Here is a 23,143-nt window from a genome sequence, read left to right as displayed (position 1 = left end):
GCCTAATTTTAAAGAAGTTGTTGGAAGCTTCAGTTGTATAAATAAGAAGGCCTAGGGAGTCATTAGGATTCCAACATTTTTGTTCTAGCTAAGAGGCACTTTAGAGTTAAGACATTGTCACTGATAACTCTTATGTATTTTGGATATTTTGATAAAAATGAAAAGCATTCCCTTGATCCAGCACTTAGTTGACTCAAAGGGATAGAGTCAAAGTTGACCAGGTTAAACAGTGATGGTTTGGGGCACATGGTATTGTGCACCCATAGTATTCTACCCTTGGTATTATATGTAATGGAGCTTATAAAAGGCTAGAAGGACTTCATTGTATTGCAAGACGTGGAGGTGAGTGGTGAAGGCTCACTTGGTCGGATTGGCCAGGGTTTTGGCCAATGCTAATGAGATCTTATTAGGTTGGGTTTTTCCCCAGATTTGGGGTTTTGCTTGAGAAACATTTGTATTTATGTGTTTATGGTTGTTGCTGGTTATTTCTTATATATATTCCTCTCAGTAATAATTTATGTTATGTAATAAATTTCTTAACAACTTGTATCAGAGCCAGATATTGGCTTCAAGGGGATTCTTTGATGCCAGGAGTTTATATGGCCTGATGAGACCAATGTAGTTTTTTACAGATCTGGGTTTGGAAAATAATGGTACAAGATTTTGGGAATGTCGAGCAAGCCTCCCGGAATAGTTGCTCAGCAAACGGATTTGTATCTGCGCAGGCTGTGAGGAAAACCTAGTGAGGACTTGCCACGGAAGCCCAAGTATCTAGTCACCTTCGCGGTGGCCGCGCAGATGAAATATGCGATTAACCAAGCCGTTGCTACAATTTTCCGATAATGATGCTTTTCGATTACGACGAGAGTCTCAACAAGTAGGCTGAGGGGATGAAGATATGGGGGTCGACAATTTTGACGCCGAAGAATATCTGAAGGTCGTGAAAAGGCATGGGCTACAGATATCGCAGCCAGCGCTAGATCCGAATAGCAGTATGATGTGGCTACTGACGAAGTGGAAGCCTAACGTGGATGTCCGCAAGACGGAGTTGGTGGTGATCATGGCGCCATTTTTCTCAAGGGCTGCGTGGAAATGCGTTTGGAAGATGATACAGAACGACCTGGTGCATGCCTAGGGACTTGATTCCCTAAGCAGGTGTGTGCGGACCTGCAAATTCTAGTATCGGGGTTATTGATTCCGAGTAGGTTATGCACAAGGAAGACGTGACTCTTAGCCGAATTACACTGAGCAGGAGGCAGTAAGGTTGAGGAGCCAATATGAATGGGATCGTGGCCAAGACTAGATTTGTGGACTGCAGAAGCACTGATATTTCCAGGGATGATGATGATAAAATGAGCAAGTCATAGTGAGAGAGGATGGATTAAAATTGCAGCAGCAATAAACAAAAAAAAAATTAATGAAGTCAAAATTATTGCATGTAAATGGGCATACTACTGTAAGACCTAGTAAGGCATGTGTACCCCTTGGTGATCACCAGTAAAGTCTGGTTAGACCTAGGTGATAGGGGGGATGTCGAGTTAACAATACCTCGAGTAAAAACTCTGAGGGGGGTAAGAGCTAGAGTGAGCGAGATTGTCTCACTTAGCAGGTTTGGCTAGAGTTAGTCAAGGAACCCGAAGTCAAGTTTAAAGGGGGAATTGTTAGGCAAACTTGACTCGGGATAGAGTCAAAGTTGACCAGGTTAAACAATGATGGTTTTGGGGCACATGGTATTGTGCACCCATAGTGTTCTGCCCGTGGTATTATATGTAATAGAGCTTATAAAAGGCTGGAAGGACTTCATTGTAATGTAAGACCTGGCGGTAAGCGGTGAAGGCTCACTTGGTCAGATTGGCTAGTGTTTGGCCAATCCTAATGAGATCTTATTAGGTTGGGTTTTCCCCGGATTTGGAGTTTTCCTGGATAAACATTTGTGTTTATGTGTTTATGGTGTTTGCTAGTTATTTCTTATATATATTCCTCTCAGTAATTATTTATGTTATGCAGTAAATTTCTTAACAGTGTACATATTTTATTATATTTTTCTTAGTGAGAAGGGTAAAGATGAGTTGTTATGTCATGTGGCCTAATGTGCATTAATTAGAGGATTTAGAGCAATTTTGCTAATTTAAGTACAGGAACTCGAAGTAGACAAGCAAGAGGGATTTTAGGAGAATGGATCTCCCTCATTAACTCGTCAATCACTTGAAGATTCCTCCAAAATATCTTATCATCTCAGAGTTACAAGAAGTCAAGCCCACCAAGGTCATTGGTAGCCACGCCAGTGATTCATGAAGACAAGTTTATCAGGAGTTACAAGCCAAGCCTGGCTAATTTTAAAGAATTTTTTGGAAGCTTCAGTTGTATAAATAAGAAGGCCTAGGGCCTCATTAGGATTCCAACATTTTTGTTGTAGCCAAGAGGCACTTTAAAGTTAAGTCACTGAGAACTCTGACGTATTTTGGATATTTTGATAAAAATGAAAAGCATTCCCTTGATCCAACACTTACTTGACTCAAAGGGATGAACCTCTTGGGATAGGGTCCAACCCTAGAGACATAGGTGATGAGCACGAGTATTGTAGTAATGATGTTGCAAATGCTTAGGCTACCAACTATACTTCATCAACCCGAGGTTCGTACAAACTTGGAGGTGAGAGTGTTGTATATACAAATAGATGTAATGGGTCCACTCTTGGTCACTTCTGAGCTCAAGTGATAGACCACTAGGTTTCTCAAACCACCTTCTATTGATTACAAGAAGTCTGATTACCAATTGAGAGAGGATAATTTTACCCTAATTGAGAGAATTGAAATGCTACTTACTATAGTAATGAAAGACTAAAAGAAATGCCTACAAAACACATAACTCGTATAGTGATTTGTTAATATACCTTGCTTGCAAAAGAAATATAATTTAACACATGTGAAGTATTAACTAGCCTAAGCATGAAGTTTGACCTAAACAAGCACTTATTTGCTCTATGCATGAATAAATATAAAGACATTTTTTATTTTTATCTTTTTATAAAAATGTAAATGTTGATTCTTCTTGGTTGCATCGCAGGTGAAATAGGTGTGAAGGGAGATGAGTGCAATGGTTCAGATGTCTTAGGAGGCAAGCACCAGTCTACTCCTATATTTAGTGATCATTTTTTCACAATTTGGGCTCAAAGTAGGCCACTCGAGGTTTTCCTACAAGATGTTTGCAGGGTGTCCTAGTGCACCTATAGGATCCCCTATTTCCCTACAAGAACAGGCCGAAAGCACAATGAGTGGTTTGAAAGGTTGGATAGAGCTTGGAGAAGGTGAGTAAGGAGAAAATAAGGTAAGGGAGAGGTAGGAACTCACTCAAAACACAAACCAAAGCTTTACGATGGTTGGAGTTGCTCAAGAAGCATGGCAAGTTTTCCTTGTAACATGAGAATTCAAATTGAGCACTTAGTGGCTTTTGGCGATCATCGGTGGATATGGTTAGGATGAGGCTGATGATATGAGGTCTTCCTTAAATGTAGAAACTCCTGCAACATATACATCATTGTTGGCATTTATCCATAAATTCATCTCGAAACAAGAAGGGTTTACTAAAATTAGAAGAAAATAGAATTTGCATCATTTATTTTCCAAGCTCATGCATGGGAATGCTTGAAACCATTATGAAAGCAACATGAAATCTAATGCAAGGCCTAATATATGGGAAATTTCAATTGCAACCTATCTTATAAAACTGAAAGATGATTACCGAATTAGTAGAAAAACCGTAAATTTCATAAGAAACGAGAATTCTCTATTTTTTGAGTTGAATGGGAATTTTTCCTCAAGGCATGGTCCCAAGAAAGGAGGAATGGGGTAAGATCCACTTTTTTTCAGCCTTTTTTTAAGATTTTATTATCTCTATAATGATATTGTCAGAGTTATTCAAAAATGGAATCAAACTAGTCAAATCTACCAATACTTGCAAATTAAGAACACCGAAATCAGTTTAACAACTAACTATGAGATAAACTAAGCATACATATATAGTAAGAGGAACCTTTGCTGCAAGGGTTGGGCCCTGACCAAGAGCTTCAGCCATTTGAGTCAACTCAATGCTGGATCAAGGAAATGCTACTCATTTTCATTAACATATCAAGGATACATAAAAGTGTTTTGTCACAATACTTCAACTCGAAAACTGCTTAGCTATCTTGCACAAAAAATTCGATTCCTAATGAGGTTGCAGGCCTCTTTATTTATACAACTTAAGTTACCAATAACTTAATTAAATCGAGGGAAATTGGCTCCCAATCTTCATAATAACTATTTCTTAACTATCATTCTCTTGGCTGCCAATCATTCTCAGGACTCAGTAACTTGCAACTCCGAGCTCATGTAATTTGATTGAGGGATCTTCAAGTGAGTGAGGAGTTAAGGAGGGAGATCCTATCTCTTATAATCTCTCCTTCTTGTCTCATTCGATTTCTTGCACCCTAATTAGCCATAATTTTCTCCCAAAACCTTCAATCAATGCACATTAGATCACTAAACATGACATCTTACTTTTACTCATCTCATTAAGAAAGATATAATTAAAACATGTAAAGAATTACGAGAAGAGTTGATTTGGGTGAGCTCGAGGTGCATTAAGGTCCATATATTTTACCCATTCATAAGCCTCATCATCACCCACTATTGAAAGTGTTTCTCATCCTCTCAGAAACTCAATCTATGTCCGTGTCATTCATTGCTTTGGTGGCTTCGCTGACATTCCATGCTTCTACTGTAGTCTCCTCCTCCTATGAATAAAACCCTGCATTCTTCTCTATCTCCTTCCACTGGGTTCTTTCTTCTTCTTCCTTTCTTCATTCCAACATACCTAAAAGAAATGGTAGATTGAGCTTCAAGCTAATTCAATTGACTTTGAGTCTTTGTAATGCTTTCTTTTACATTGGGGTCTATTTAGTGCCTCCCTCATTCTGTCAGGAGAATGATATTCTCTAATTTTTAGGCTGTAAGGTAAGGTGTTCCATCTCCTTTGGCAGGCTTGATGGCTTTCATCTACTAACAATCTTAGCATGTCTTCAAAATGTGTGACTACATGTTCTTGTACAACAAGGTATCTTGATGCAAGTTTTGGATCATTTGCAATGAGGTTGTGAGTGTTGATGACAACCATTGGGTTAGACTATTTTGCTCTTATCATAAGGGGTTTTGCTTTTTCTTGTGCCAATATCTTTTTCATTTCTCTAGATCTGGCCTCCTCATGATTCATCCAAGATGCCAAGGCCATTAATTGTAAGTCCCATAGCTTTGGATTTGTGTCCCACACATTTAAATCTAACAAAGCTAAATTGTGTAGCTAGAACTCAAATACTTTTTCTCTATCCTTGAGGGTGCTTTGATCACAAAGGTCAATTAATTTTATGTAGTCTTGGAGAGAAATTTTTCCTCTTTGTGCTAGCGTCTTTATCTAGAATTCTAGTCATTGTTCCTTGAGGTATAAGGCATATGACTTTGCTGGCATCTTGCACTAGATTTCCTCCATGGATAAACTAGCCATAGTTGCCAATTGGCCTTTCTTTTCTTGCAGTTTCTTCCTTAGCCATGTGTTCTCAGCCTCTAACTAAGACTTCACTATTTCTTCTCTATCTCTTATGCTACTTAGTTCTCTACCCATTTCCTGTAATTTATTTTCAAATTGGCCTACATCCTCTACCCCTTTTGATTTCGCAATTTGCACCGACCGTCTGTGTCCTTGCCCTCTCTTTCTCAAGTTCAAAGAATAGAGGAATGGACAATTTTTGTGGTATCACCCTACCTTCTTTAATTAATCTATAGTAAGAGTTGAGGTTTGGTTGTGGGCTAGGTTCCTTCAGTTCCTGGGTCTCTTCCTCTATTTCTTCTTGAGTAATTCCTTCATCGTCTCTTTTGTTGGAAATGGCAACAAGAAATGCTAAAAATAGCACTGTTATAAATAGGAGTTTGCGTACCAGTGTTGGACATAGGAACAAGGAATGAAAAATGGAAGTGCTATAAATAACATTGCTAAAAATAGTAGTTCGAGATAGATTTACATTTTAGTTTGTCCCTGAACTAAAATTCGAATTTGATCATAGGAGTTGTTTGTAAAATAATTAATTCACCATGAGTTAATTAGTTGTAGAAGATCAAACATGAAGTCTATGTGGGGACATGCAATAGTTTCTTCATTGATTGAGGAATTTTTCCATCAATTAAAGAGATAAGGATGAGTTGTAATATTGAGTTGTAATTAGTTGTCTCAATTAACTGTGTCAAGTCCAGTTAGATTAATTCAAATAGTTTGTTGAATTAATTGTGAGTTCAATTAGTTAATGCTTTCATGCATGTAACTGTTGCACTTTAGATAATTGAATATTCTCTCATAAATAACTCATGCATGTCAGTTCTATTAGAGACCCAGTTGAGATCAGAGGAGGGACAATGTACTATCAGTTGGATAAATTTTTCCTATAAAGGAAACTCATCCATGCAGAAGGATTCATCTCCTTCAGGTTTGTGCAGTTATTTCAGAGGTGAGAGTAGTGTGTGAGGGATTATTACACATAGGTGGTAGCTTGAGGACCAAGGAGAAAGTGCGCAACGAAATAGGAGGCTTGGAGGGTTGAGGAGAAGGTTTGTGAGAAGCCTTTCACTATCTATGAGTAGCATTGTAGGATTGTACTGAGAGTTAGATAGCTTGTGAGCTAAAGCTTTATGTAATCCGGACATATTTCCACTTGTATGATATTACAGAGATTGGGGTTTTTAGTTGAGGCTTTCCCCAGAGTATTCTTTTGTGTTCATGTGTGATTGATTTCTCATTCTCAATTATATGTGTTCTATTTGATCTTGCTCATATTCGATTAAGCTTTCGCAAAGTTTATTTGTAGAAGTAGATCTAGTACATTGCTTTAGTACATTGCATTATCAGGTGATCTATAGTGGGAATTTCTACATGGTATCGAAGTGAAGGTGATCAAAGTGAAGAACACTATACAAGAAGGGAAAATTTCGAAGTTTGTGGTCCCTGAATATAGAAATCAAGTTCTTATCACATCTTAATTTCACCAATTGCATTCAACGGTTTAAGACTCGAGTATGCCCTTGATGGTAGCTCGAATTATATAGCTTGTAAGGATCGCATGGAAGCAGTATTAGAGGATAACGGTCTAAAGGAATTCATTGATCAAGAAGTCCCCAAGCCGACTCATGCTACTCAATTAGCGGAATGGAAGAAATGTGTGGCTAGAGCAGGGCGAATCCTTCTAGAGGGAGTTCAAGATCACATAGTCTTGAGTCTCCATGGGAAGGAGACACCATTTTCGATGTGGAAAACATTGAAATATCTATATCAAAATAGTAGTGATGAGATGAAGCTGGCATTGAAAAACAAGCTTCAGAAAGTCAAGTGTGAAAAGGGCAAGACTATCTCTACATATCTGAACAAGCTCACCACCTACAGGGATGTGGTTGGAAGTGTAGGGATCTCGACCGCTGATGATGACATTGTGAGTCTTGCATTCCTCGGTCTTCCTAAGTGCTGGCATAGCTACCAAGACTTGGTAAGCAGAAGAGAGAAATTGCCAGATTGGGAACGACTTTGGTCAGATCTAATGCAAGAGGAGATACAGAGAAGCACCAGAGATGGATCTTCTTCATCCAAGGAAGATGAAAATAATTGGGCCTTAACGAGTAAGTCAAATAAAGGAAAGGAGAAGGATTCTCATCCCAAATCTACTTCTTTCCATGGTGGGAAGAATTTTGACAAATCGAAAGTGCGATGCTTTCGTTGTCATGAAGTGGGCCATTTTGCTACAAATTGTCCACTAAGGAAATCCAAGAAGGGATTCATGGAAAGATCAGAAGGTGAGGTGTTGGCCTCACAGTTCGAGTTGGATTTCACACTTTTCACATGCATGGTTTCATCCATGGTGGGAAATGATTGGTTTCTTAATAGTGGAGCTTCTTTCCACATGATTTATGACAAGATTTTGTTCAGTACCTTGGAGAAGAAAGATCTCGAGATACTCATATCGATGGGTAATGATGAAAAGTATAACATCTCAGGTGTAGGCACGGTTGTTTTTTAGAGGGAGAATGGAGCTCACATTACCTTAATCGATGTCAAGTATGTAACAGGACTGAAGAAACATTTGGTGTCGATCGTCGTGCTGGAAGACAAGGGCTATGATGTAGTCTTCAGTAAGGGGAAGGTTTTCCTTTGACACGTCACCATGAGAAAGGTTAAGCAGATCAGTTCATGAGTCAAGAACCTGTATGCTCTTGAAGTTCAAGATGCATGCAAAGCCTTGAGGAGCAAGGCGACTGATGGAGACTTGGTGGTTGAGAGGCAGACTACACTACCTCTCAACATACAGCACCAGAAGAAGTCTCAGAAAATTGTGGAGAAGCCACAGTTGGTGAAGCAGCTTCAGGAGGTTGTGGAGCAACCACAACTAGAGAAGCTGAGAGGAGATCAAGTGGAGGCATCCATTCATCTAGAGACCTCTAGTAGGGGGAAATTTCAAGCCAAGTGGGCAGAGGGATCACATGTAGCCATACCTCCAGGTGGGTGGTGGGGCGATGTGGAGTGATCGTCCACAAAGGTTGAAATAGGGGTTGGATCCTTGAGGTACCCAACCTTTTGTATTCGACTTTGCTACAGTAGCCCCAATGAGGAGTAGCAAGACTGGCTAAGTAGGTAGAGATAGATGCAGTTAGAGTAGTAGAGAGAGCTACTGTGTAGGAATCCCAAGACAGTGTAGAGCTAGCAGGCTGCAACAATGCGATAGGCACAGGAGTGTTGCACCATTACAGGATGGCACAGAGAGGTGTGCAATGGTGCGAGATGCATGGAGTGTTGCAGCAGCTCAGAGGTCAGAGAGGGAGCACTTGTGAGTGGTAGAGGGAGCTTCAACATCAGAGTATGTTTCTAGCCCAATAGGAAGGTCAGTTGGGAGTTTTTTTTGTTTCTAGAGTTGTTGGAGCAACCACACTTGGGAGAAGTTTTGCATGCAGAACATTCCAAAGTTTCAGGATTGGGTTCGAGTTGCATGCCTTTCTTATTGAGAGGGAGTGTTGAAAATGGTAACAAAAAATGCTAAAAATAGCACTACTATAAATAGCAGTTCAGGTACCAGTGTTGGACATAGCAACAAGGAATGAAAAATGGAAGTCCTATAAATAGCATTGCTAAAAATAGCAATTCGGGATAGATTCCTATTTTAGGTAGTCTCGAAACTAAAATAGTGAAGTAAAATTCGAATTTGATCTTAGCAGCTATTTGTAAAATAATGAATTCACCATGAGTTAATTAGTTGTATAAAATCAAACATGAAGTCTATGTGGGGACATGCAACAGTTTCTCCATTGATTGAGGAATTTTTCCATTAGTTAAAGAGATAAGGATGAGTTGTAATATTGAGTTTTAATTAGTTGGCTTAGTTAACTGAGTCAAGTCCAATTAGATTAACTCAAATTGTTTGTTGAATTAATTGTGAGTTTAGTTAGTTAATACTTGCATCCATGTTTTGCCGCACTTCAGATAACTGAATATTCTCTGATAAATAACTCATGCATGTCAGTTCTGTCAGAGACCCAGTTGAGATCAGAGGAGGGACAATGTACTATCAGTTGGATGAATTTTTCCTATAAAGGAAACTCATCCATGCAGAAGGATTCATCTCCTTTAGGTTTGTGCATTTATTTCAGAGGTCAGAACAGTGTGTGAGCGATTATTACACATAGGTGGTAGCTTGAGGATCGAGGAGAAACAGCGCAAGGAAATAGGAGGCTTGGAGGGCAGAGGAGAAGGTTTGTGAGAAGCCTTTGACTATCTATGAGCAGCATTGTATGATTGTACTGAGAGCTAGATAGCTTGTGAGCTAAAGCTTTGTGTAATCCAAACATATTTCAACTTGTATGATATTACATAGATCAGGGTTTTTAGCTAAGGCTTTCCCTAGAGTATTATTCAGTGTTCATGTGTGATTGATTTCTCATTCTCAGTTATATGTGTTCTATTTGATCTTGCTCATATTCATTTAAGCTTCCGCAATGTTTATTTGTAGAAGTAGATCTAGTATATTGCTTTAGTACATTACATTATCAAGTGATCTACAATGAGAATTTCTACATCTTTTCTGTGTTTCCTGTAGGTTTTATAGGGTTTCCTATAGGATTGTCTCTACTACCTATAGGTATGATTGTGTCTCCTGTAGGAGACCTTTTCCTTTTGTTGAAGTTGACCTGGTGACAGGCCTCCTAACATAGGTGATTGGAGACTTGGGTGAATCTTGTTTTGATGTTCCTTCTCATTCATTTTTCCTTGGAGGGACTACTTTCTCTTGTTTTTTTGGTGAGTCCTCTATGACATTTGGAGTTTTGGTAGGGGTTTGAGGTCTCCCTTGTCTAATCCTACTACACTTTCTTGCCCTGAAGTAAAGTGGATCTTTTCTTTGTCTTTTTCCTCTTTCTCTATAGAATCTGGAGACACTCGTGGTTATTCTTCTTCTTCCCTTCTCTGAGTTGCAAACTTATGTTCATAATTTTTTCCTTCATCCTCTTTTCTAATTTCTTTTTCATACTCTTCTTTGTCTCCTTATTCCTCTTCTTTCTCTCCATCTGTTTCTTCATTCTTCTCATCTGTTTATTCTTTTGTTTCCTCCTCTATTTCTTCTTCATTTTCCTCCTTTGTTTCTTCTTCCCCCTCACTAGGAGTAGGGCTCCTATCATATTCAATGGCTTCAATCTCTCCTTCTTCCTGCATGTCTGTAAATGTTGTCCATGCAATAGGGATTCTTAAGTTGTGTAGAGAATCTTAAGGGATGGGTTTAATCAACCCATGATGGGCTAGTTGCTAATGTTTTCCCTCTTGTAACTTGATGCTCATGTTTATCATGGATTGTAACAGAAAATAGGGTATACTTAGTATTTTATGAGGAGGTGTGTTCTCTCCAAATCTGAGTTCTTGGAGGAGTCTGAACTAGTATCCATACACTACACTATATCTCCCTTCACACAAAATATATTTGATGATGTGGTAACTGAATTCATTCCAAGGGTATGGAATGCTCTCCCTTCTAACCCCATTTTTGTATTCAATTGGTTCTTCTCCTTCCAAAAAGAAACTTTTTTTTGCAATGGTGTTGTTAGTCATGTCCTCTTTTCTCCACTGTAAACCTAGGGGGAGTGTAGCTATCGTACTTATAACCTCAGGGGAAATTGCTACTGACAAACCCTTCACTACAGTAGTGGCACTGGCTCAAGTGAGCAGTATGAGTGACATGGAAAATTCTCTGGCCACATCATCATTGTATCCTCTCATCTTCTCAAAGAACCCCATCCATTGATGCCTTGTAAAAATTTCCACCACAAGAGGATGTTTGTGGATTCTTGCTGTGTTGGTGGGTTCTCTTTTATTGAAACCTCTGGTCATATTTGCCTGGTAATTCTTAAGGTTTGGGTGGATACAGTTGAATACTTCAGGTAGGTGAGGATGTTTTGGAGTTTAACCTTTATTGACATGCAATGTGATATTTCTATCCTTATATGCACTACAAATTCTTAATCGAATTGAGGATTTCTTCTTTTTAAATGGAAAATATAGAAGTTATGCCACCTACCTCCCTTTGTCATGTCTTGGTGACGATAACCCTTGATTCGATTTCCCTTAGTCTGCACTGATAGCTCTGTAGGCTAATCTCCCTATATCCTATAGGATTCCTACTTGCTGTAGGTGCTGACTAATTCATGTAGGTGCTATTTTTGGAATTCCAAGAGTAACCCCTTCTTTTCATGATTCCTTGAAGTTTCCTCTACCTTCTTCATATGGGAGTCAGTGTTTATTTCTATTTATGGATGATTGTGTTGGGTGATGCATTGTCTGGCCAAGTACGAGTACCTTCTTTTGGACCGTTGGTACCACTATCAGTTTATCATATCACATTGCCTCGTAATCATCTCCCACACTTATTCTCCGTAAGTTAACCATTTTTGGATTCATTCCCCTTTTTCCTTTGATTTGACCTTGCCACGTGTGTAGTGTAATAACCCTTTTCTTCTCGTTATCTGACCGAGGGTGGAGAAGTTAACTGGCCACCTTCACTTATAAAACAAACTCTCGCATTATTCCTACAAGTTTAATCATATCATACTTATGAGGGATTATTGGTAAGATGACATACTTGTGGGTCCTTTTCTTCGTTGATGATGCATTCTGGAGAGTGGTGCCAATTTTTTGTTATTTTTTAGCTGCATATTTTCAATTGTATATTTCCTCTTCTGATGAATTGTTCCTTTTGATGATGCACAGGTGCTAGACCTTGTTGGTACTAATCTTCCTATTGCTACTAAGTTCTGGAGGATCTTTCTCATCCTTGTAGTCCCTATGATGAAGATGGCTGCAGTCTCTGTGGTCTCTTTTGTGGGATAGGCTGCTATAGGATTTCCTATAGGATGTCTACACGATGTCCTGTAGCTACCTTTCCCTTAAACTCTTGCTTTTTTCCTCAAATTTGAAGTAGAATGGGTATTGAAATGAGTGGAGAATGGGGTTATGGAATGGAAGGTGAGGGATTTGCTTTTGGTATGCCTCATCTTTCCCTTTTCTCTATTTTTTTTCTTTTTTCTTTTTCTTTTTATAAATTTTTTGAACTTGGTTTCTTTGATGGCTACGGGTACGACATGGTTATGAAATGTATTGGCTGTGGTGTGATGAGTTAAATGTTTTTTATAGTCAAACATAGGCTTTTGTCACCACCTTTCCATTGCACTACTCTTCTTGTGGTTTTCATGACCTCCTGCAATTCCTACAGGAAAATCATGTAGTATTATAGGGAATCCTATAGAAAACATAGAACTATTTGAAATGATCTGGAGTGGAGTATAGATGGAAGACAAGGGGGATAATGGAGGATATGATATGGTTGAAATAAAACATAGTTTTCGCAGGTCCTGATATCCTTTATATATTGTGCTTATCTTCCTCTTGTAGACCTGCAAAACATAATTATTATCTTTGTATCTTTTTCTCTCTTTAAAAAAAAAAAAAAAAAAAACTAGTCTGCCTCCAAGGAGGTTTTCATCCTAGTTGCCTACCCTAGGTGCCTCAAAAGAGATTTTCAGCCAAATATCTTTAATTCTATTTTTTTTTAACACTCTTGGGCCACCTCAAGGGGTTTTCAACCCAATAGTTGTACTCAGGTGCCTCATGGAGGTTTTCACCTGAATCTCTTTATTTATTTTTTATTTTTATTTTCTTCGGGGACTTGGCGGGGTGGAAGCTAAGACTTGCTCGACCACCGTCACTGTCTTATGCTATTGATGAATTCCTGCTTTGATAAGGGATTTTGGTATATTTTTAATATGTACCCATTGACAAACAAATGGATAGCCTATTCATCAATTGTTCTTATTTGAACAACACCATTATCATGACACTTTTCTATTAGATAAGGCCCTAACCATCTAGTCCTTAACTTTCCTTTGAAATGTTTGTACCGGGAATCATACATCAAGGCCTAATCACCTTCTTCAAACTTTTTGTCTTTTATATTCTTGTCATGCCAGATTTTCCTATGTTCTTTAGTCACATCTATGTGCAAGAGGGCCTGCATCCTAAATTCATCTAACCCATTCAACTAGAGTAGTCTTTCCTATTGTGCCCTTGTGATATCTAGATCCATTTGTCTTGCCATCCTCAAGGTGTTGTATTCAAATTCAATGGAAAATAGGGCTTTCTTCCCATAGGCCAGCTCATAAGGAGTGAAGCCAGTGGTGGTCTTCTAGGTGGTATTGTAGGCCTAGGTGGCCTCAACTAATTTGTCTGCCCAATCCTTTCTTTTGCTACTAATCACCTTGGTTAGAATGCCTTCCAATGCTTGGTTGGTCACTTCCACTTGCCCATTAGCCGGTGGGTGGTAAGGGGTGGATTTTATGTGCTTGACCTTGTGTTGGCTTAACAGATTTTCAATCATGTGAGATGTAAATTGATTGCCTTGATTAGTGACCAACTCTCTAGGGTACCCAAGCATATAAAACACATTGTCCCTTAAGAATTCAACCACTTTTACTTTTGCTTCTACTTTGATGGCTTTGGCTTTAGCCCATTTGCTTAAGTAGTCAATGCACACAATGATGTACTTCTTCTGTCTGGATGGAGGGTCAATGGGACCGATGAAATCCATGCCCCACTTGTCAAATGGCTTGAAAGTCACTTGAGGTTGTAGAGGCATATCATCCCTTGGGGTAGGTTTACCCATCCTTTGGCACCGATCACATTGGTTGGTATACCTCCTTACATCTTGGTGAAGAGTGGGCCAGTAATAACCTGGTTGTAGTACCTTGAATGTTGTTCTTTTGGCATAAGAGTGACCTTCATAAGGCCCATCATGACATGCTAGAAGGATGTTGAAGACTTCCCCCTCCCTGACACATCTTCTCAGAATTTGATCCAGACCTAGCTTGAAGAGATTGCCACCAATCCAAGTGAATGGGTCACTTTTTCTTATGATTCTGCTCCTTTCCCTGGAGGACAAATTTGGAGGGAACTGTGTAGACACCAAGTAGTTTTCTATGTCAAAAAACCATGGAGAGAGAACTGAAATGGTGAATAAATGTTCATCTGGTAGCTGATAATCAACCATTCCTTCCTCCCTTCTAGGCAAAGTAAATCTGGATAAAAAAATCTGCAGCTACATTCTCCTTGTCAGGCTTATCAATAATAGTTAAATCAAATTGTTGCAATAAAAGTAACCATCTAATAATCTGGGCATTTACATCAAGTTTATTCATCAAGTATTTAATTGCAGCATGGTCGGTATGTACAAATTTCTGGTAGCCAATAACGTAATGTCTAAATTTATTCAATGAATGCACAACAACTAGGAGCTCTTTTTTAGTTATTGTGTAGTTTAGGTCAACTTTCGACAAATTATTATTGATGAAGTAGATGGCATAAGGAAAATTGTCATCTATCTTGCCTAGAGCTGCTCCTATAGCTTTCTGAGAGGCATCGGCATGAATATGAAAAGGATTAGCCCAATTAGGCCCTCGAAGAATAGGTGTAGTAGTGAACTTGTCCCTTAGGGTGTCTAGGGCTTCTAGGCAGCTTTCTGACCATAGAAATTTGAAGTCTTTGTCCAATAACCCAAATAAGGGAGAAGCTAACTCGCTGAAATCTTTTATAAATCTCCTATAGTATCCGGCTAAACCTAAAAATCTTCTAACATCCTTATGTTTCTATGGAGTTAAGACCCTTTTTATGATGGCTATCTTACTTGGGTTTACCTGCAATCCTTCCTGGGATATTGAGTGTCCTAGAATAGTCCCTACAGTCATCAAGAACTCATATTTTTCACGACTAAGGGATAAGTTCATTACAATGCATTGGTTTAGGACCTTGCCCAAGCTAGAGAGAGCCTCCTGGAAATCTCACCCATAGGGTGTGAAGTCATCCATATAAATTTCTACTACATCATGGACTAGCTTTGCAAAGATACTCAGGACTCCTCTCTGGAAAGTGGTCGAGGCATTGCATAGACCAAAAGGAATGACCCTATAAGAGAAAGTACCCCAAGGACACGTGAAGGTGGTTTTATCCTGGTCCTTTGGGCTACTCTAGATTTTATTGTACCCACTAAATCCATCCAAGAAAGAGAAGAACTTCTTTCTTGCCAGACCATCTAGGACTTGGTCAATTAAAGGTAGAGGAAAATGGTCCTTCTTTGTGGCTTTGTTTAGGTCTTGGTAATCAACAAAATCCTCCACTTCCCATTTTTCTTTGGAACCAGCACCAGAGGAGACACCCACTAACTGTCGAGATAGGGTAAATTAATATCGCATCCAGCAACTCTTCCTTGGCTATATCCTTGAAAGATGGATTCATTCTCCTTTGGGGTTGTTGGACTAGTTCGCAACCTTCATTGATGTAACTATAGTGAGTACACATCGACGGGTGCATTCCCTTCATTTCTTTGTAGTTCCAAGAAAAGGCATCCAAATTCTCTTTTAGCATATTACATAACTCTTCTTCTTGGTGTACAGAGAGAGGGGTTGATTTCCAATGCTCTTTCAGGTCTGAATGTTATTATCTTGACACAAGTAGGGTTTAAGTCAATTATGAATGATCAATCTGATGGTTGTCATTGATTCCTTGAATATTTCCTCCAAAGATAGGGTGTTAGGAGTTTGACTTTGGAGGATGTGTTCAATCAAATCATCTTCATCAGGCTACTCTCCTCCTATGGAAGTTTCTAGGGTATAGATTTGGGAGGAGTAGACTTCATCTTCTTCCTACTCTTCTAGCCATAAAGGTAACCCATGTTCTAGAGATGGCAGAGAAGGAGGTTACACGACCAACTGCTTGGAGAGATGCCCATTTTTTATAGTCATATTTCTAGCCCTCTAGCTTATGTAGGCATTGACAGTGGCTAACCAAGTCCTCCCAAGTATGACAGGATAACCATTAAATTTGACCTTAGGCTGGAGAAAAAAGAGTCTGGAGGATATTCCCAAGAATCAATAGAGACCATGACATCCTCAACAATCCCCTCAGGGGCTACTATGGATTGGTCTGCAAGCTGGAAGACTATCGTGGTCTTTCTTAATGACCCCTGGAGATTCATCTTGATCATAGTGTCCTTAGCCATTACATTGATGGCAGCCCCAATATCAATCAAGGTATGGGGGACAATGGTGCCATCAATGTGTAAATCTACTACAGGGCTCGTAAGGTCTAAATACTTTGGGAAAATTACCTACCCCAACATTAAATCAAATAGTTGTCCAATGACATTAATGGTAGGGGTGTCTCTTTTTCGCCTTCCTGGATGTTTGAAACACTTCTCTTTAATAATATTGCTATAAATGGGTACATCTTTAATATCTTGGAGAAGTGGGATTTTGAAACATAGATTTTTCAATTCTCCTAGAAGTTCATTCTCTTCTAGGGTATGCCAGACTCGATGGGTTAATGTTTTAGGAAAGGGTGTTGGATTTACTTTAGGCATACTTTCATATCCTTCCTCCTCAATCTCCCTAGGTGGAGATGGAGGTTGGTTATCTGGGAGAACTCTCCTAGACCTAAGGTTGATTTCATGAATTTCCACAACATAATTAGGGTAGGATGTCTCTACACTGTAGACTTGTTGTGCATGTTTGTTGTTCAGGTTCAGTTTTGGTTGTGTAGACATCTGAGGTTGTTTAGGTGGAGCAGGGTGTTGGATTTACTTTAGGCATACTTTCATATCCTTCCTCCTCAATCTCCCTAGGTGGAGATGGAGGTTGGTTATCTGGGAGAACTCTCCTAGACCTAAGGTTGATTTCATGAATTTCCACAACATAATTAGGGTAGGATGTCTCTACACTGTAGACTTGTTGTGCATGTTTGTTGTTCAGGTTCAGTTTTGGTTGTGTAGGCATCTAAGGTTGTTTAGGTGGAGCAGGGTGTAAAAATTGTGGTTGAGATTCAGGTGAAGGAAATAGAGCTGGATGGTTGTCGTATGAGGGCCTACACCCCTGAGGTGGTGCATTCCACTGAGGTTGGGGAGCAGTATATGGATGGAATGGTTGGTTGGTCAACTGGGAATGGTATTGAGGTCCAAAACACTAGGGACAAGCTGTATACTAGGAGGGATGAGTAAGGGGTCACCAAGAGGGAATGGATGTATTTTGATTAGGGTTGTAAGATGAATATGATGACCCTTTCATGCCTCACTGGTATTTTCAAGGCCCATGAGGCCTCCTTTGATTTATGTAGCAGAGTTGTTTAGCCACCCCTTCAGTTCCCTGATACACAAATTTTAGTCTAGGCAGAGATGTTCACTTGTCTTTGGAGTTTTTTTCCTCACATACTGAACAAATTTCTATAAGGTTCAATGGACATTCATTCTTAGGGTGCCTCCTTATGCATCGAGGGTAGAAAATGGCTAATGCTCTCTCTTCTTTCTCCTGCTTCCTCTTGATTTGCGTACTATCCATCTGTAGGGCAAGCGTTTACAACATTTCACTGAGGGATAATTTTAGGGGCTAATATTTGCAACTGGGCTAATTTTCCATCTCTTTTCCAAAAAAAATATTTGCTAATTTCCATTTTTTCTAAAAATTAGTCACCAAAAATTTATAATGTAAAATTGTTTTATAAAAAAAATTTCCAAAATTTTATATACAGATTGCATAAGATTATTAGAAATTCGAATTTTTTACAAAAGTATTGTTATCCATTTTACATATTATATATTGTGAAATAGTGAGATTCGCCAAGGTTTCTAAACATTAAAATAAATTTCAATCCTTAATATTTTCCCTAATTTCACTCTTAAAATCTTCCAACATGTTCCTAATTTCACTCTTTCTATATGTGTTGGAAGAGGATAAGTTGTCCACTGTTTGACTAACCCTACACCTTTTTCTGGTCACCCTAGAATGATTCGTGAAAATAGTCTCTATATCATCATAGGGTAGTTTGTAGATGTCCCCTCCTGATAGTAGGTTTAGGGTTTCTACGAGATCTTCCTTGATCCCCCCGAGAAGGACTAACTTAGGTGACTGAGGATCAAGTGTGCACCTAGCCCTTTTATCGTTGAGATAGAATCTTTCCTCATAATCCTCTAAGGACTCATCATGTCCCAAGGTCATCCTAAAAGATTCCTCTTTGATATCTTTGGACCTACATTAGTCCCTATAATTTTTGTTGAAAGCTTGTTGCATCTCAGCCCAAGTGGTGTTGCTGTTATATGGAATTTGCATCTACAGATAAACACATTTTCCCTAGGTGGGTAGCTACACCTAGAACAACAAAAAGAAGGTGGTTTAACCTTTTCCTATAGTAGATAGATGAGATGAGGGAACTTAATTGTAGTCTTTCACTTCCTTTATCCACTTTGAATTGATCTCGTCACTCCCACTTGAACTAAATCTGCTCACTTTGTACCTGTATCAATAGAAACAAAAAAAACAAATGATCAAAGCATACATGATCTATCTACTATAAACCAATGGAATCAAAGACAATGAAACACATAATCGTCATAGATATGAACAAGAATAAGAGAAAATGAATAAAATCTTTATTAATGTAGAAGGAAGAGTTTGACCCAATTTAGTTTGATCTTGTGCCACTCCTCTAGCTTCAGTCCAATGCTTGCCACATTGAAAGAACACCAATCCAGTAGCATAACATTGCTTGAAATGAACTCAACTATCAAACCAAAAGAATTTCCTTACAAACTTTAGATTCAATCCCCCTAATCACTATGATGAGTGGTCAATTTATAGGGAAATGTAGGTGGTTATGTCGTAAATTGGGTATTGAATGGCTTTCCAAATTAGAGTTAGTTTCCATGGACAAAGGGATGGGAGGATAGATGGTTAATTGAACCATAGCCTATCCAAAACTGGCCTCATAAGATGAGATAAGAGTTAGGCATCCTTCTAGAATGCTCTAGAATCAGAGAATATTCCCAAAATCCAATGTTAATTTCACTCATTCTTGCCCAACACAGGTCAAAGAGGGCCTAAGTGCATTGTAGTGCAGGCCTGAATGGGCCTACTTGCTTTGCAACATAGTTACCCCTGACCAATGTTGCACTAGTGTCCCAAGGAGGCATTTCAGCAGGGTTTCAAGCTAGGAAACTTTCATGGATGGAAGCATTCAATTTGATGACTTGTCTAGGGCATGTAGCAATTGAATTAGGGTTTGATGAGACCTAACTGTACTGAGATGAATGTCGGGAGTGATGTGCCCAAATGGACCTGTAACAGTTTCCCCCTAAATCATGAAGTCGAAAATGATAATGATGAGTGATATTCTTTATGATGTGTTGAGGAGGATCTGAAGGAGACAGTGACCTGCATCGATTACAATACATAATATCATGATATCTTTGAATTTTTCATGAATTGTTGAGGGAAGGCATACCCATACTCGACATATAAACTTTTCATTACATGTACACAAATCAAATTATCATCTACAAATATAGACCCTTGATAGGATAACCATCTGTGTAAAGACATCGCACAGATGATTTAGTACTCTCCTGAAATCGCAACTCGGATGGATGAAACTAGATCCAGGGTCTTCTATCTTGTCCAATAATTCACTCAAGTATGAGTCTAACCATGTAAATGGGATCTGAAGTCGAACATGGGAAAACACCTTTTGATTACCAACTAATGATGTAAGTTGTTAATAGATGCAGGATAAACCACTGATAATGATAATGATTCTCAAGGTACTATAATAAATTATGCATGGTGTGAATAGATGTTTTGATGTTGAACACCATATGAAGTCTTTTGGTCGAAGGCTGCAGATGTCGACCCGTCGCTAGAAGCAAGAAACTTGCCATTGATGTATGCAAGCCTCAAGGTGCTGGAAGGGTGTTTCTAAGTTGACTTCCTGGATCATGTGCTGATGTTGACAGGAAGTGACTCATCGCAAGATGGCCTTGATGTATCCCTCACCAACAACATGAAACAAGTGTAATGATTTTGAAGATAGAAAGTGACTAACAACATAAGGTTCAGGAAAGTTGGTCATGGAAATGAAGGTTTATGAGTATTGCAAAGGATGAAGTTTACTAAGTGACTTCTCTTGAACATGTCGGCAACACTGAATGAATTGGCAACATTGACCCAAAACCAAAGTGACGGATGTATGATAGACCATAGTTATGATAACCATCATGTAGATAACCCAACCCAAATACTCACAGAGATGAAGTGAAACTGTCATGTTCAAGAGCGACTTTCTACCATAAAGTGATTTATCCCTTTTCCATTTTCCCCAGTCATTGCTGACTAGTACCTGTTTATTTTTTAACAAGATTGAGGAGGATAACATATGCTTGTAGCATAATTCCACCCTTTCGGTGAATCCATCACTATGTGATGTTTTAATGAGCCTAGCGAAGGTGAAACTCAGTCTTGTCATGATGGACAAGTTTGTCGTTATTTGATGTTTTAACGAGTTTAACGATAATGAGAACTTGGTTGTTTTCGTGTTTAGAGAGTTTTAAAAGGGAAAAAGAAAACTTCACAAGTTCTTTCTCGTAAATTTGTCTCTCAAGTCCAAAAAAGCGTAAAATAATACAATAGAGAACCTATTGACCATGTTCGATCAACGTATTCCTTTTTCGTAAGTAATCTATCTCATTCCAAAAGAGGGTTAAAATGGAAATGGGTTTCCAATCCATTTATGAGCTGAAAAGGACAAGCGCTTGACAATATTTTCATATTTAAAGACCTGGAAAAGAGCTTAAAGAGGACTCCACTTACAGGAATGATTGTTGTCTAGGATAACAACTGGTTCCGGTGATGTTGGAACTTCTCGAAACATGTTTATTTTAGAGGCTGGCTAATAAGACCACTCATTGCAACTTTTCCTCAAACAGTTTAAAACAGCCAAGTGAAAGTGTATGATCGACCAAGAAAAAAGTGATGATGGAAGGATAAAAAACAAGGCTCATATGATGAAAGAGGCTGATAGAATGGAAATCACGAGGGTTAAAATGGAAATGGGTTCATTTTTACACAAGCTTGAACCATAGGGAACCATGTTTGGATTTAGTTTCATGTTTACATAAGCTTGAAATGAAAAATTATGCTTAGATTCAGTTTCATGTTTACACAAGCTTGAAACAAAAAACTATGCTTGCATTCAGTTTCATGTTTACACAATCTTGAAATGAAAAACTATGCTTGGATTCAGTTTCATTTTTACACAAGCTCGAAATGAAAAACTATGCGTGGAATGGTTTACATGCCCCCAGCATGATGACTCGATTCGAGGTGCATGCCCCCTAAGATTCATTGCATTCACCTAATTAAACTACTTGTGGCTATCAGGTCGATGGAATGAAGGTTCATTTACGAGAACAAGTGAAATACTCAACTGGAATTTTACGAGATCTAATCAAATACTCGAATTGGAACTTTGCTCTGAGGGACCTTGTTTCATTTTTTAATGAGCTTGATACAAGACAAGGAAATCTGCTCAGATTCCTTGTTTCATTTTTTAACAAGCTTAACACAAGACAAGGAACTATGCTCTGGGACCTGTTTCATTTTTTAATGATGTTGACACAGTAAAATAACTATCCTCATATTTTTTGTTTCACTTTTTAACGAGCTTGACACAAGATAAGGAACCATGCTCATACCCTTTGTTTCCTTTTTTAACAAGGTTGACACAAGACCAGTAACTATCCTCATATTCCTTGTTTCATCTTTTAATGAGATTGACACAAGGCAAGGAACTATGCTCATATCCCTTGTTTCATTTGCTAATGAGCTTGACACAAGACAAGGAACTATCCTCATATTCCTTGTTTCATTTTTTAATGAGCTTGAGACAAGACAGGGAACTATGCTCATATTCCTTATTTCATTTTTTAACAAGCTTGACACAAGACAAGGAACTATGCTCTGGGACTTGTTTCACTTTTTAATGAGGTTGACACAGTAAAAGAACTATCCTCATATTTCTTGTTTCATTTTTTAACAAGCTTGACACAAGACAAGGAACTATGCCCATACCCTTTGTTTCATTTTTTAATCAGGTTGACAGAAGAGTAGGAACTATCCTCATGATTACTTGTTCATGACCTATAAGAGGTCATGACTTCCAAGAGGTTCTCATCAGATGAGAGAACAATTCTCTGGAAGGGATATGTAGCAAGGAATCCATTAGAGAGATCTGGTTCCAATTACCCCAATACATAATGCAAAAATCATGGAATTGATCATTAGTTGATGTATGCATGGAACAGGTCTCCACATAATTGACCCATGGTAGGGAAGATACCATTGGGACAAAATGACCATTTAGGGAAGATGGTTGACTCGAAGCCATATTTGGACCGAGAAATGAAAGTTGGTCAACGGTGAAAATTTTGCTTTCATGAGGGAAACACATCACTCGAAAGAGTGTTGAAACAATAGTTCCCATGTCATAAAGATAGTCACGCCCAAGAAGTAAATTGTAATATAAAGGGCCTGTGACTACCATCACATTGAGATAAACAATCTTTCCTCCCAAATTAATAAACAATTGAGGAAGGATACCTAATGGTTGACTGGTTCCTCTATTAAACGCCAACAAATTCTAGGTAACAGTCACAAATGGTGGCAAACCAAGCATC

This window comes from Pinus tabuliformis, chromosome 9 (genome assembly GCF_031772625.1).
Source record: "Pinus tabuliformis cultivar Carrire ecotype Pingquan chromosome 9, CPIR1, whole genome shotgun sequence".
Classification (NCBI taxonomy): domain Eukaryota; kingdom Viridiplantae; phylum Streptophyta; class Pinopsida; order Pinales; family Pinaceae; genus Pinus; species Pinus tabuliformis.
The sequence above is the reverse complement of the archived record's forward strand: the minus strand, read 5'-3'. Positions refer to the sequence as shown.